Genomic DNA, 17,016 nt, shown 5'->3' with positions numbered 1-17,016 from the left:
TTGCTGGGGATGATATTATTTGCTGGGGGATGATCCCTTTCTGCTGGGGATATCCCTCTTCTTTTGTGGTATAGCTCGGAAACTGGCATTTTCCCGACTTTTAGTCTCGTATAAATTTCCTAAATCATGCTCATTGCTCTCTTTGATTTGTCCCCGGGCCTTGGCCTTGAGGTTTACAACCTTTGATTTCGGCAAGGATATCTCTCTTGACATTCGTCAATCCTTTTGTCAATTCCCTTTTGCTGGGGATATCTTTCTTGACACTGGTCTCGCGCTTGTTCCTTGCTGACTATACCACTTGGATGTACTAGTCAGATCTCATCTTGCATAATTGGAAAGCTGATGGCATATTTTGAAGTCATTTCTCACTTGTTCTGACCAAACAGACTCTATTGAGGAATTTTCTATGAAAGGAGAAAGATAAAAAGGAACAGAATAAAAACCAAAGGAAAAAGATGACTCCTTAACAAAAGAAACTATAAGTAAAAACCTATCAAACGCAGATACCGACTCTAATGGTCATGACATGCACATGTGGACTATCCTCTGCCGTCAATCGTGTTTCAAAATCCTCATTTGGCGATTCCCCATCTGATTCTTAATCTTATTCGACTTGTAGTACCCGAAGGGTTTTCACTATCAAGCCTCTCTCATTTTGATTTTTCTCTCAGCTTTCATCGCCTTATGGTGTCCGTGAAGATTTTCACCGACAAGACTCTCTCATTTGTATCACTTTCCAGCTGGGGATTTGGAGTGTTGCCGATATGACTCTCTCTGCTGGGGATTAGAGTCCTTTCTACTGTGGAACAGAGTGTTATGTTCACCGGTAAGACTCTCATTTGTCTGACTTGGCATCTTTTGAAGACTGATCAGAAGGTCTTTCTTTGGACCGTAATGTGGGTTTTTGGATAGGCTAGAAAGAAAGGGTATTAAAGGCTCAAAAAACAAATCAATTTGGGGTTCAAAATTACAACCTTCGGAACCATATTTGTTTACAACAAACGCAACCCTTGCCCCAGTTTCTTGCTTGGGGATTTTTTTTTGTTACACTATGTTACACTATGCACATACACACTATGCACCCTATGACCGAGCCGTGAGGCGCCTACGTATCCTCTTTGAGGAATCAGGTCAAACGTAGTTCCCAATTCCTCTATTTTCTTCCGACTTTCTTTTGTTTTCGTTATCATTTTTCTTTTCTCTTTTTTTTTCTCATTTCTCCTTTCTATTTTGTCGTTTTGTTGTTTTCTTTTCTTTCTCTTTTTTTTTTCTTTCTCTTTATCTTCCATGTTTGTGTTTCTAACCTGTTGTTACCGATTCCGAATGAGGGGTATGAAAAAAATAAATAAGGCTCAAAAGGGGTAACGAAGGATAAAGTGTTTAGGTAGCAGAACAAAATGCCTTCGTCATTCCAGTCTTCAAAACATGCAAGGTGCAAACAACACAATTAAACAAAGATTTATAGCCTTTTCTGATGGTGCTGGACTTGACAATTATATTCACACATTTGCTTTTTCATTTGTCATCTCTAAAGCACTGTTGGGCAATACTCTTACTCTCATTATTATGAACGACCCTCATGTCAATTTGGCGAATCTTGCCTTTAACGGTTTTCTTTATGTTTTATTTGCCCCAGTTCCGCATGACTCGAGCTCCGAATAATCTCAAACCGTCCTTATTTCTTTTAAATGTTCCGATCACCTCTCAATGGTTTTATGATTAACTTTTAAGATTAGGCCCAAACCGTGTGCGCATGTCATGTCACTAGAATTGGCGCTGAACAAAATGAGAAAATAACTAAACAAAAAGATGGTTGGAAATAATAAAAAGACCGGATTTTGCATTAGACTAACGGTGAAATGGTTTGAATAACAAAACAAACAAAAACAAACCAGAATAAAAATCCTAAAACAAACCTGGACAAAAATACACAAACCGCTATGACAAAAATGGAAAGATAAAAAAGTTTGACACAAGATAATATCCGGATTACAACTCCAAGAATAATCCGGACAACAGAAATGACAACAAAATAAGCCACCAAAATCTTCTCTCTTACTAACCAAGGAACGGAGCGTCCCCCACTTTATCAAACCTGGCATCTTAGCCACTGAGCTTTGCATCAGTATTGCCCAGACCATTACCAACTTCAATATCATCAACCTTAGTCAACAAGTTCCCAATAGGATTCGAGTGCTTCTGTCATCAGGCCTCATCCCCGCAAAGTGTGCATCATGATGTGCAGGTAAAAGATTATGCGTGATATTCTGGGTGTCATTGTCTTGGATTACAATCAGGTTTTCCTGGATCTTGTGTTTCCGTCTTACCACAAACCAACCACCTTAACTTTCTTTGCGATTCAAAACAAAATAGGTTAGAATGGACTCAGTCGGTCCTCATTATTAACAACATCTTTTTCCTTTTTTTTTTTTTTCATTTTTTTCCCTTTTTTCGATTTTTTTTTTCATTTTTTTTTCTCTTTTTTTTGTGGTCGAATCTTATGGAGATTGCCTACGTATCATGACCCCGCATGAATCAGACCTTATGTAGTTCGGACACATAAAAAGTAAACAACAATAAAATATTTTTGGAATTATTTAAAGACGAACAACAGGCTCGAAAGTCAAACGTCCCACATTCTCTAATCCAAAGAAAATACAAATTCAAGCAAAATAAAATGACAGATTCCTCCCCTTATATGCCGATTTTGACTAAACGACTGTTTTTGCAAACATGGCCCCTTCCCAATTTCAAATGAATTTTGAGGTCGGGAAGATTTATTTATGACATTTCACAAACTTGTCCGTTCTTTTACGAAAATAGCCTTTTGAAAATTGAAAGATACTTCTAAGGCTATCTCGGTAAGAACGGTTTAAGACACCGCCGAAATTGGCTCGGCTTATTTTGACTAAAAATCCAAACATCATTCACCTGACCACTGACTCTTTGTTTTTTTTTTCTTTTCAAATTACAATAAAACCTGGTGTTGCAAACACGGCCCTTCAGCGCCTCGGGGACGAAGATTTTTAAGGATGTGTGGGTCAACTGGACCAAATCTAAAACAATGACCCAAAAGTGGCTGTTTATGCAAAGTCAGTCTTCCGTCGTCCTTTTCGGAAACATTCGGCTATGTATTGACAAAATAACGTCACCCGACTTCTTTATGATGAAATTAAAATTTGACATATATTTTATTTTTTTTTGGCAATTTTAGCAAAAGGGGAGGTTGGACCCGATGAGGGTTGCCTACGTATCTCACATCCGGTGAGAATCAAACCGGCGTAGTTCGGGAATAAAACAAACTATATTTTAAAAAAAAAAAAAACAAGACTCTTTTTCATTTTCATTTTTCATGGGAAGACAAACTATTTTCCTTTTCTATTTTTGAAAACAAGACAGAACAACGACTTTTTTTTTTCTATTTTTCCTTTGCTTTTAGTAAAACAAACTAATAAAATATTTTTTTTTCATTTTCTCAAAATTTCGGCAGAGTTTCGACAGTATTTGGGCATTGGGTTTTTCCAAAAATAAACAATTAACTCCCTAACCGCTATTTCTTTTTTTTTTCTTTTCCTCAATTTCACAATATTCCTGATATTCAAGAACCAGTCAACACACAAGTCCGAATCAAATGAATGCACAAGTAGCAGCAAGTAAGATGCATCAGGATGGTCATTTTCATTTTTGGTACACCTGTCCTAGACAGACCCAACCCCTGTGTTGAGCCTCCAAAGTCAAATGCACATGATGCAAACAAACGTTCCTACTAGGGATTCGGTATGAAGCTGAGTTATTCTAGGTTCATAACCTGGGTATTTGTTCTAGACTGTGTACCCGAGCGGACAACTCGAGTCGAGGAGGGGGATACGTACCGGGGACCCGCGGGATCGTCCGGCTTTGTAACTTGTCCAGCCTCTTTCTTATTTCAGGTATTGACACTAACAGAATAGGGAGTCTCGACCAGCGAGCTTCTCCCCGGAGGTAAGAAGAGAAGGGTTTCGGCACATTTTATATACAGTTCAGATAATATCAAAGCGGTAAAAGCATCATTTAGCACATTGAGCCCAACCATGTAACAAAATCAGATAGAACCAAATATAACAATTTATCTAAGCTCGAATTTCTAACCCTGAACCAGTGGTTCTGGGTTACGTCCCCAGCAGAGTCGCCAGAGCTGTCACACCTCCTTTTTCCGTCCCCGCGAGGGTACAAGGAGTTTTTTCCAATTAAAGTACAATCGAAACGGGAGTTGTTTATTTATTTCAGAGTCGCCACTTGGGAGATTTAGGGTGTCCCAAGTCACCAATTTAATCCTGAATCGAGGAAAAGAATGACTCTATATTACAGTCCGCGAACCAAAAATCCGGATAAGGAATTCTGTTAACCCGGGAGAAGGTGTTAGGCATTCCCGAGTTCCGTGGTTCTAGCACGGTCGCTCAACTGTCATATTCGGCTTGTTTATATGATTTTATACAAATACGAACTTATGTGTTGATTTTAACTCTTTACCGCTTTCATTATTATTATTATTATTATTATTTTACAGGAAATTGCAACGTTGTGAAAATGTATCTCGAACCGCGTCACAATCAATGTACCCGTGGTCGTCGACACACTTTGACTCCGTTGAGATTTGGATTTGGGTCACATAAATGTGCACCCGAGTTTAAGAAAATTAAATTATTAAAGGCGCGCCAAAAGCGACTAGCGTATCATTTACTTTGGGTAGGACCGTGAAATTTTGGTAAACGGTCCCTCCCGAAGTCTAAGCAATTTTAAAGCAAATATTTATTGAGGGCCCCGCAATTTTGTATTTTTATTCGGCGAGACTCATCTCATTCTTATTTTTCAAAAGGGATTTGCAACGTCATGGACACGCATCTCGGACCACGTCACAATCAATGTACCCGTGATTAGAGACACATTTCGACTCCGTTGAGATTTGGATTTGGGTCACATAAATGTGCACCCGAGTTTAAGAATGTAATTTAATTAAATCGCGTCTAAAGAGTCTAACGCATTATTATCTTTGGGGAAGGCAGTGAAATTCACTAAACAGTCCATCCCAAATTCTAAGTATTTATTATGACCAATTATTGAGGGCCCCGCAATTTGCATTTTTATTTGGCAAGGCTCGTCACATTATTTTAAAAAAAAAGGATAATCTTAGAACGACTACATTTTTTATTTTTCGTTTTTCTCTAAAATAAATGAAGAAAAGGTCCTACTTTATTTACATACTTTCGAGTTATTATAGTTAAGTTTCGAAAGTGAGTCGTTTAAAGAGTTTACATGGGCAGCGCATAGAATGTTCTACATACAGACAGTAAAAGAAAGAAAAGACTACATTAAACTACAACTTCAAATCTTTCTCATTTTTGCATTCATGCTTCGAGTAGCTTACAAGATGAACCAGTGTATCAGTTTGTGTACCGGATCGGAACGACGATGGACACGAACGAAAACAAATCTGTCCGGAAACAATTATCGCACCAAAATATCTCGACGCCAAAGACGATCCGAATAAGAAGCAACTTATCGTGGCAGTCGCGTGCTACTGGCTGGACGGAGCAGCAACAACGACGACACAGTAGGGTCATTTGGTTGAAGACGATGAACGTGAAGACGTAGCAACGCAACAACTTAGCTGGACGTGAAGGAGAGGCAGCCATGGTCGTTCGACGTGGATCTGGTCGAGCTGCTGGACGTGACAGTGGTGAAGTAGCCATGGACGTTGGTTGTTTTGGACGTGAGGTCGTCGATGGCTGCTGTGGTTGGTCGACGAGCGACGGGGAGCAGCAGACGCAGCAACCATGGGAGCTTGACAAGCTCATCAATGGCGGATGTTGTTCGTCGATGAAGACGAAGCTTGGGCAGCAACTGGTCGAAGAAGAAGAAGATGCACAGTAATGGGGGTCGTTTGGTCTTCAATGGTGGACGAAGGAGGGGCTGTTTGGAGTGAGCTTGAGGGGCAGCCATGGATAGGCTTGGAGAGTTTTGGAGAAGAAGAGGGAAAGAGAGAGGGGAGCGGATGAGTTTGGTTTAGGTTTAGGAAAATGAAATGAAGATTAGGAGGGGTTAGGTCATTTGGGGTTATGGGGCGGACCGGGTCGACCCGTGTTGAAATGGACCGGGTCATGGGAAGGTTGGGTATCTTTGGGCCTGTGGTTTGAATTTGAAGAAGAGGCCCAATTCCGATTTTCTTTTATTTTTTGCTCTATTTTCTTTTACTTTCTAATTAATAAACTAAAATTCTAAATTAAATTATAAACTAAATTAACTTATAAAAAATACTAATTAATTCCTAGCGACAAATATCATACATAATTAAACACCTATTAAAACAAAATTGCACAATCTGACATTGAATGCTAAAAATACAAACGATGCATATTTTTGTAATTTTCATTCTTGTAAAATAAACTTAATTATTCCTAATTGTAGAATTAAATCCTAAATGCAAATGCGACATATTTTTGTATTTTTTTATTAATTTAACAAATAAACATGCACAGACAAATACAAATAATTATCCAAAATGTCACAAAAATTCTCAAAATTGTACACCAAGGAAAATCGTTTTATTTTGAATTTTTGAGAGTAATTCTTTCATAGGGCAAAAATCACGTGCTTACACTACTAACTATAACTGACTGCAATTAAGTAACTAAAGACTAACTATGATTAAGTTGTAAACAATTAAGAGAAGGATCTAAGGTTGTGATTTCCCCTATTGATGGAATTCCTTCCTGTTATGTTTCTTACAGATTTGTATAATCATCTCTTTCGATCATGAGCACTCTTATTACCGTAAATCTCTCCCGAGTAATTACGATAATTTACTAGACGCACTCTCCCGAGTTATGCTAGCTGGCCTTGATTTCAGCTCACTTTAGATCACACCCAAGGCTTTGTTATCCTTAATCCCTCCTTTAAACCCTCAGTTATTGATCCCTTATATACTTTGGGAGTGGTGATGTTCAACAATTACCTAAATATGCACTCTCTCCCGAGTAATATAAACTAAATAGGCACAACTAATTGAGGATCCTATTAATTAACTACAACAAGAACGTAGTTGAACAGATAGAGATTAAACTGGACAAACTATATTAATATAACAAGAAGTTCATCCTCAACAGGTTCCATTAAAATCCTAGACTAAGGAATTAGTTACTCATAGCAAAGCAAGATAAAACTACAAAAGTATTCATAATGTGCAATTGAAATAACAAAGAGAAGATTGAAAAACTCGAATGGTTGATTGCTCTTCTCACACTTGTTCCTGCCTCCAAATCAGTCTAAAAACAAGCTTAACCTTTGCTTGGGCGAGTTTGTTGAGTTTATAAAGGGCTAGGACAAATTTCCCCCGATTTACACTTTAGTCCCAAAATTTTTGGGCAGTTACACAGTTGACCACGGCCGCGGTGAAACACAACTATTCTGCCTCACTTTCTTGGCCTACCGCGGTCCAACCGCGGTCACATCTTGCCCAGTCCTCCTTTGCCTTTTTCTTGCTTATTTTCGCTTGGGTTCTTCTTGATTGGCCTTTTATCCACATTATTGACTCCAAAACACTCCATAGTGTGTTCCTAACTTGAATTAGTCCCTGCGAAGCAAAAGAACACCAATTAGAGTATTTTTTATCATATAGCCTTTAAAACAACGATAAAGTATGGTACATTTAGAGCGTAAATAGGGACTACATAGCCTACTATCAACGCCCCACACTTAAACCGTTGCTAGTCCTCTAGCAACAAACCACACTTTATAGGCCTAATTGTCATTGAGTCACTTCCCTACTCCCTATACCAAGAATAGTTCACATGGATAAACTACTTCAGCGCAACCTCCTCGCCTCAAGAGTGGACTCCTTCCTAGCCACACAATGCCCCTAAACAACTCTCCTACTCTCACTCAGATGTCCAGACATACCTTCCTTTCATAAATCATGTGCCTACTCACTACAAAAGAAACTTATATCATTTAAAAACCACACACTGAGGAATTCAAATACCACATTTTACTCACCCTCAGAACAAATTCTTATGCCACAAACAACACACCATAGGCTTGCCCATAGTGTAATACTCGACTAATCGAGCTCATCCGGTATATAATCAAATAAGACTTTATTTGGTTGTAATGTTGGCTTCGGGACGAGTAGGATACATCTGGGTATAGTGACTACACCTCCCTAAGCACTCCATTGTGCATTTTTAAGCTCTTCACTTTATCACACCTTCCTTCCACCATTACATTATTGTGTTAACCCCTTATTTTTTTCTTAAGCACACCTTTCTTTTAATAGCTGCCACCACTTTGAGGCTTCTCTCTTCTTCTTTTTTTTCTCTCTGGTGGCCTCTAATATTGTTTATTCGCCAGTGCACTTTTGTTTTTCTTTATGTCCCCTTAATTTCACTTAACAACCCAACCTACCACCCCACACTTATATTTTTTTCATATCCATTACACTTTGAGTACTTCTAAGAGGTGATAGGGTTCAACAAGATAGGCTATTTAAACTCGGGTTAGGCTTGTAATGTGGTTGCCAAGGAAAACAGGCTTACAGGCTCAACGAGGTTGACTAGGGTATACACAGTTAGGTGGGAACAAGCATACATAGAAGGGTTAAGCAAAAAAATGCCTATATCACTTTCTAGACCAAACAGGGCTACCATTTCGCTTTGCACACATACATGGCAAGTTCTAGGCATTGAATGTTAAGACAGAATACAGAAAACCTCACTCACACACAGCACATGACTCAATTCAGTTAGGATCATCAGACACTCTGTTCTAAGTACTTAAGCCATTTAAGAACATACAATTAAGGCCTTCTTTGAGTCAACTAAAGAGCCTAAGTGTCACACTAAAGCAGTCTTCATTCAAGGTACCATAGAGTTAATGGTCGCTATTTCCATTTTTGTTTCTCGCCCAAGACTTCCTAAACTAAAAAAAGAAAAACTAACTACACCCGGTTCAAATAGAAACCCTTGGAAAAGAAACGTGATTTAAAGAAAAATCAAGGAGGAATTGATACACTACCTAATCAAACGAAAATCTTTTGGTTTTGTTTTTTTTGTTCAACTTATATCCCTCAAGAGACCTATCGAGAGGTGTCCGTCTTCGGGCCAAGTCGAAGTTAACTAACATAAACCAACAATACCAAACAAAAAAAAACAACACCATACAAAGTTATACAATTTTACAACAACAACCATCCCCCACCCCACACTTAAAGCTTTGGCATGTCCCCGTGTCAACGAATATAAAGTAGAGTAAGGTAAGGGGACTTCCCTGATGCTCAATCCTGATTAGATATAGTGCCAGGATCGAGGTGACACGCTCGTCCTAGTACCCGGAGCCAACCCATGATCTCTCCGACTTGGCATGTTGAGTAGTCAAATTGTCAACTCTAGTGCCCAGGTCAGTGACCGAAGTGCGGAGGCCAGCCATATTTTGCTCCAGGGCTGTCATGCGGGTACTTCGGCGGGCTTGTGATGGGCCTGCTTCATCAGCTCTCGGCGATGGTGTGGCTGCAACATCCTCAGCATCCTCATCAGACTCATCATCATCATCATCAACCATCACTACCGGCTCTCTCCCAACTGTGATTTTGCTAGCCCGAATGGGGCTTTCAATGGCAATTTCCCATCTACCCTAGGATTTTCAGGAACTCGTGCAGCACGGCACAACTTGGTAACCAGAGAGGGGAAGTAAAACCCTTTGAGTACTTCTGGGGAGCGAATGAACATCTCATCATGAAGGAGCTTGGCGACATCAAAATCCTGGTGGGTCATAAAATAGTAGATAGCTGCAGCTCGTAGCCCATTGACATCAGTAGTGTTGCTGGCGGGCAGCAAACGGCTGTTGATAATGGTGAGCCAACACTTAGCCTCCCAATTGAGAGTCTGTGAGTTCAATGTGATCCGGTGCTTTATCCATATATGCTCCCTATCTGGCACACATATTGCTTCAAGAATCGGTGCCCACCAGATAGTTGGGCAATGATAAGCAATGTAAGTATCTCTATCCCCAGTGAATACTGACAGCCAGTACACTCGGCGGATGGCCTCAAGGGACGCATTTACCCGGGTGTTTCGTATTGTGACCACCCCATTCTCATGCTCCGGGCAGTTAGCGTAGAACTCCCTAACCATCAGTACATTCGCCTCCTCTGGTTCATCAAAGAAGATGTCCAGCTGACACCTCCTCAACTCTGCAAAGATATTTGGTCATTCCACTTGCAAGGCTTGCCGGTTAATATGTACTTCAAGTAACAATTTCTTGGACGCCTTGGCATTATACCTGTCCTCAGCTGGTTTGGAGACAAACCTAGCGCGGTCAAACTGTTCCGCACTAGCTTGACCCCGAGCTCTAGAAGAACTGCTCGGTCCACTAGCGGAGGACCCTGTGGTACGTCTCTTCCTGGATTGATGCATTGTACCTACCAAAAACAAAGCCTACTATTAGTGAGGGTTTGAGTTGTGTGAACCCTGGGTGGTTACCCAGACTTCACCACGACCATGTAAAATCTGGTTATCTTTTCCTTGAAGTTTCGTTTTTCTACTAGATGTTAAGAGTTGTTTTATAACTTTCTGCAATTTTCTACAGGTTCCAATAACATTGGCAATATGTCTTTTGAGTTCTTCTAACTGCTCTTAGTGTAGTTAACTATTCACAAGTCTTTCTTCATATCATCAATTTGCATATGATATAAGGTGCTGCTTGTCTTCTGCGATGATAATTGTCACTTCGATTATGTTCCTTATAAATTTGTTTTTTGGTAAAGTTCTAACCATTTGACAAAGTGAATCTCTCTGCCATTAAGTTTTATCTCCGTGTGTCATGTTTTGTCTAAGTGCATCCACATGCCAATATTTGGAAATTGACTTTTCTGGTTTAAAGAAGGCTTAAGAATGCTACAAGGAGGTAAGGATGCTGGACTTGTTTTATTCGGCAAAAATTGAAATGGGAAGAGGACAAGGACGTTGATGCTTGCAAGACGAAAAGATAAATGGAGGAAGAGGAAATTTGCACAGAGCAAGATACTTGTAGTTCAGTGAGGGGAATGGAGGGAAATCAGAAATGTATAACCTGCTAGCAGATATCTGTGGAAATCGGTTCTACAGCTACACATCCCTTTTCTTGTTGTGTGAATGTGCAGGAGGAGTTTCCTTTTTTGGCTTAGGTGTGGGGTTAGAACCTTTTTAGAGAATAAATTCCCTTTTCAGATTTGAAAATGACAGGGTAGCTATAAAGAAGACTGACAAGATTAAGTGTTGTGTATTGAGGGAGACAATGGACAATATTAAGGGTAAAGATAAAATGTGATAGCAGAACTAATCAAATGGTTGTAATGCTTGTTGGGCTGGAAAAGCAGTGGCAAGCAGGTATCTGCAGCTTGTGATGCATGAAGGGTGAACGAAGGAGAGAAAGATGGAACACAAGTCAGATAAATCAGACGAGTTAAAAGATATACCAAGCTGACACTCAAGAATAAAGTCTATAGAAGATTAAATATTCAAAAAGATAAATCCAAATTATATGAAAGGAAATATATTTAGTACGTTGTAGTTTGTTACTCATAATCGCTAGAATACTTTGTGTCTTGCTAATAAAGATACTTGAAATAACTTAGTTTAAGTAGAAGTAGCATAATAGGTTTTAGGAATTAGTATTTTGAGTTTAATTACTTGTTGGCTTGTAATAGTTTTCATAATTTCAAGGCCCAACGAAAATTTAATACATTATTACTTTTAAACTTACTAAATAAATATATTTTCTACATGTAAAATTTATTCGGTACGGTTTGGTATTTTTTCGATTTATTTTTATAAAATAAAAAACCTACACTAATTATCGGTGCGGTTATAGATTTATATAAAAATCTACGGTTTCTTAAAAAGAAACCTAAAAATTGGTTCGGTACGGTACGGTTCGGTCGGTTTAGTCGGTTTTCAAATATCCATTGACACCCCTACATGCATATATTTGTTGTAGTTAAATTCATACAAAAAAATTTCAATTCATATCCTAAAGGTTCAATTTATATCCTAAAATTTCAATTCATATCCACAAAAGTTCAATTCATATCCTAAAATTTTAATTTATAAACTAAAATTCCAATACATAAACTAAATGTCCAATTAATATCCTAAAGGTTCAATTCATATCCTAAAGGCTCAATTCATATCCTAAAAGTTCAATTCATACACAAAAATTTCAATTCATATCCTAAAGGTTAAATTCATATCCTAAAATTTTAATTTATATCCACAAAAGTTAAATTCATATACACAAAAGTATAGTTCAAATCTAACTAAACTAAATTCAACACTAATTAAACTAATTAGTTAATAAAATTAATTAACAAAACTAACTAAAACAAGACCTAAACCCTAATCCTCAATAAAATACAATGTTCAAACAATTGAAACACTAATTCATATCCTTAAACTACAATATTAAAATAATTGAAACAAAAACTAGAAATAACAAAGATTCAAGGTTATAATTCAAACCTAGGTTTTATTTAGGTGGAGAAGGAGAGAAAGGGGCAGCGGCGGCTCCGGCGGTCACAGTGGTGGCGCGGGATGTGGGGGATTGATTTGTGTGAGGGAAATAGAGAAGGGGAGGGGAATGTGTTGAGAGAGAGTTGGGGAAATTTTGGGGAAGAAAATAAGAGAATGGGAGGGGGAAACCCGTTTTTGAGTTTGGATTTACAAAAAACGACCAACGTTGGTCGCTATTTTGGGTAGCTAATTAAGTTTTGACTGTTTGACCAAAATAGCGACCAACATTGGTCGCTATTTCTAAAAAAAAAATTAAATAACTTTTTTTTCTATTTTGGTTTTTAAATATTATAAGCTATAAAAAAAATTTATTAGCAATAAATATTTATTTTATTTAACTACAATTATTATAAATAATTAAAAACTATAAGCATAATCTTTAAAAAAAAATTATATTAACTATGCAATTACTTTTAATAGATTATAATAGCATGTATGTAAAGGAATCTTTTAAGTTATATTTAAGTATATGAGTAATTTCATACACACGCATAAACTATATTGTAATTGATAATCAATCTTATACATTACTACGTACGAATAATTAATGAATTGATAAAATATATATATATATATATATATATATATATATATATATATATATATATATATATATATATATATATATATATATATATATATATATATATATATATATATATATATATATATATATATATATATATATATATATATATATATATATATATATATATATATATATATATATAGAGAGAGAGAGAGAGAGAGAGAGAGAGAGAGAGAGAGAGAGAGAGAGAGAGAGAGAGAGTAATACTATAACGTATATATAACTTGTTATAGTATATGTTAGTGTGTGTATATATATCACAAATAATTAATGAATTGATAAACCAATATAATATTATTCTATTAATTGATATAATAGTATTCATTATTTGTATTATAACAGAGTTAATGAATTACATTCATTCATCACTAGGTTATAAGTCGATGAATCAATTATAACATATTAATTGATATAAGTCGAGACGTTTTGTTTTTAATATTCAAAGATGCATCTGAGTAGGTTATAAGTCGATGAATCAATTTACAATTTAAGCAATCCCTAAAAGAACCCGACCATGTGTTCCTAGCGTTTCATGTTCTTATATATATATATATATATATATATATATATATATATATATATATATATATATATATATATATATATATATAAAAACACACACAGAAACTTCACTGTAATACTATAACGTATATATAACTTGTTATTGTATATGTTTCACGATCCGGATTTTTCACCCTCGGGAGTAGTGATGGCGCCTACTCGTAGAAGCTAAGCAAGCCGCGAAATAAAGAATCACTAACTCTTTCATTTTTATCTCTTTTTATCAATTTGAATTAACAGGTAATCAACATTGAAATATTAACGATAAATAAAAATCAAGCGGAAGACTTAATCTGATAAAATAACTAAAGCCAGTACGACAATGCCAACATATGTCTCTACCCGGAATCCGAGGTCACAATATCACGGACTGTCTATGAATACTACAAGCAAATGTCTGAAAAGAAAGTACAATCTGTCTCGGAAATAACTGAAAACAGAATACATAATAAGATAGACGAGAACGCCGGGTCTGCGGACGCCTGCAGGTCTACCTCGGGATCTCTAGCTGGACTGAAGGCAGCCACCCAAATGCTAAAGTCCAAGAGCTGCTCCGGGATCTGCACGTAGTGCAGAGTGTAGCATCAGCACAACCGATCCCATGTGCTGGTAAGTGCCTAGCCTAACCTCGGCGAAGTAGTGATGAGGCTAGGACCAGATTACCAAATAAATATGTGCAATTATATAATATACAACGAAAAAAAAATAGGAATAAACAAGTAAAGACGGGAGGGGGATACATGCTGCGGGGGTATATCAATATCAACAACAAATAAAGAATAAAGGCATAAGGACAACTTGGAATTCAACACAAAACAATAAGGAACATGTATCCAATCTATAAACATTTTGTATCATCAATTTTTGCGGCGCGCAAGCCGATCCCAACTTATAACAACACTGTTGCAGCGTGCAATCCGATCCGGTTATATTATTGTTGCGGCATGCAACCCGATCCAATTATATCATTGTTGCGGCGTGCAACCTGATCCACATATAATATTGTTGCGGCATGCAACCCGATTCAATTATATCATTGTTGCGGCGTGCAACCCGATCCACATATAATATTGTTGCGGCGTGCAACCCGATCCAAATATATCATTGTTGCGGCGTGCAACCCGATCCACATATATAATCACAACAAGAGCCCCGACAAGGGATTAATAAAGAACTACACTGTCCCGACAAGGGAATCAACAGTATAAATAAATACGTCCTGGCAAGGGAGAAAAAGCTATAACCAGACTTGTTCCAACATCTAACTACCTCAACTAACACCAATACTCATTCATAAGTACTTTCCACGAGAATAATCATAATCCTTGCTCAACACAGAGAATCAATGACTTAAGCATTCGTAGTAATTGTTAAGAACACAACAAGTTCAATTTAAGACTCACGGTCATGCTCGACACTAACGTATAAATACTCGTCACCATGCCTATACGTCGTACTCAACAAGAAACAAGTAGCAAATATGACACAACTCCTAATCCCTCAAGCTAAGGTTAGACCAAACACTTACCTCGATGCCACTAACACAATCCACGTCTCAATTATCGCTTTACCCCTTGATTCCACCACCAATTCGCTAGTATCTAGCCACAAGTTGCTTAATTACATCAATAAACGCTAAATGAATCAACCCCAACACATGAAAATGAGTTTTCCAAAGTTTTACCCAAAGAGTCAAAAATTGCCCCCGGACCCACATGGTCAAAACCCGAGGTTCGAACCAAAACCCGATTACCCATTCCCCCACGAACCCAAATATATAATTTATTTTGAAATCAGACCTCAACTCGAGGTCCAAATCCCCAATTTTTGAAAAAACCTAGGTTCTACCCCAAACACCCAATTCCCCCCATGAAAATCATTGATTTGAGTTGAAATCATGTTAAAAGATGTTAATGATTGAAGGAAACGAGTTAAAATTGACTTACAATAGATTTGAAAGAAGAGTTGTTCTTGAAAATCGCCCTAGGGAGTTTATGTTTTGAAAAGATGTGAAAAATGGTTGATTTTCGGCTAAGTACAAAAATTGCAAGTTGCAGATATGGGAATTGCGAACAGGGTTCGCAATTGCGAACCCCGACCTCTGCTAGGTTCGCATTTGCGAAAAAGGGCTCGCATTTGTGAGCTGGGAATTGCAATCCATATGTCGCATTTGCGAAGACTGGCCTCAATTTGGGGGATTGCATTTGCGATCAAAATCCTCGCAATTGCGAAGATAGGCTGGCCTGGGCTGCTTTCGCAATTGCGACCAAGCCCTCGCATTTGCAATATTGCATTTGCGAAATGCGAAGCCTGCACAGAAATAGTTGAAACCTGCAATTCCTTAAGTCCAAAAATTCACCCCGTGGCCTATTCAACACTCACACGAGCCCTCGGGGCTCCAAACCAAACATGCACACCAACCTAAAAACATCATACGGACTCGCTCGTGCATTCAAATCACAAAAATAACATCAACAACTATGAATTTAGCTTCAAAATCATGAAATTTTCTTAAGAACTTCAAATTTCCAATTTTCTCAAAAATGATCCGATTCACGTCGTTTCAAGTCCGTTTCTTATCAAATTTCACAGACTTATCTTAAACCACATATAAGACCTATATCGGGTGTCGGAACCAAAATACGGGCCTGATACCATCAAGTTTTAATCACAATTCATTTCCAAAACTCATGAACAATTTCAGAAAATAATTTTCTTTAAAAATTCATTTCTCGGGCTTGGGACCTCGGAATTCGATTCCGGGCATATACGCAAGTCCCATATTTTCCTACGGACCCTCTAGGACCGTTAAATCATAGGTCCGGGTCCGTTTACCCAAAATATTGACCGAAGTCAACTTAATTCATTTTTAGTCAAAATTTATTATTTTTCACAGATTTTCACATATTGGCTTTTCGGCTACGCGCTCGAACTGCGCACGCAAATCGAGGTAAGACTAAAAGATATTTTTAAGGCCTCGGAATGCAAAATTCGTTTTTAAAACAAGTGATGAAAGGTCATCACAATATGTTAGTGTGTGTATATATATAACACACACTTCGTGCTACTTTAACTACATATATAGCATGTTATAGTATATGCTGTTGTATTCATTATTTGTATTATAACAGAGTTGATGAATTACATTCATTCATCACTAGGTTATAAGTCGATGAATCAATTGTAACTTATTAATTGATATAGGTCGAGAAGTTTTGTTTTTAATATTCAAAGATGCATCTGAGTAGGTTATAAGTCGATGAATCAATTTACAAGTGTATCAATACC

Source organism: Nicotiana tabacum, chromosome 11, assembly GCF_000715075.1.
Source record: "Nicotiana tabacum cultivar K326 chromosome 11, ASM71507v2, whole genome shotgun sequence".
Taxonomy (NCBI): domain Eukaryota; kingdom Viridiplantae; phylum Streptophyta; class Magnoliopsida; order Solanales; family Solanaceae; genus Nicotiana; species Nicotiana tabacum.
Note: the sequence above shows the minus strand (reverse complement) of the source record.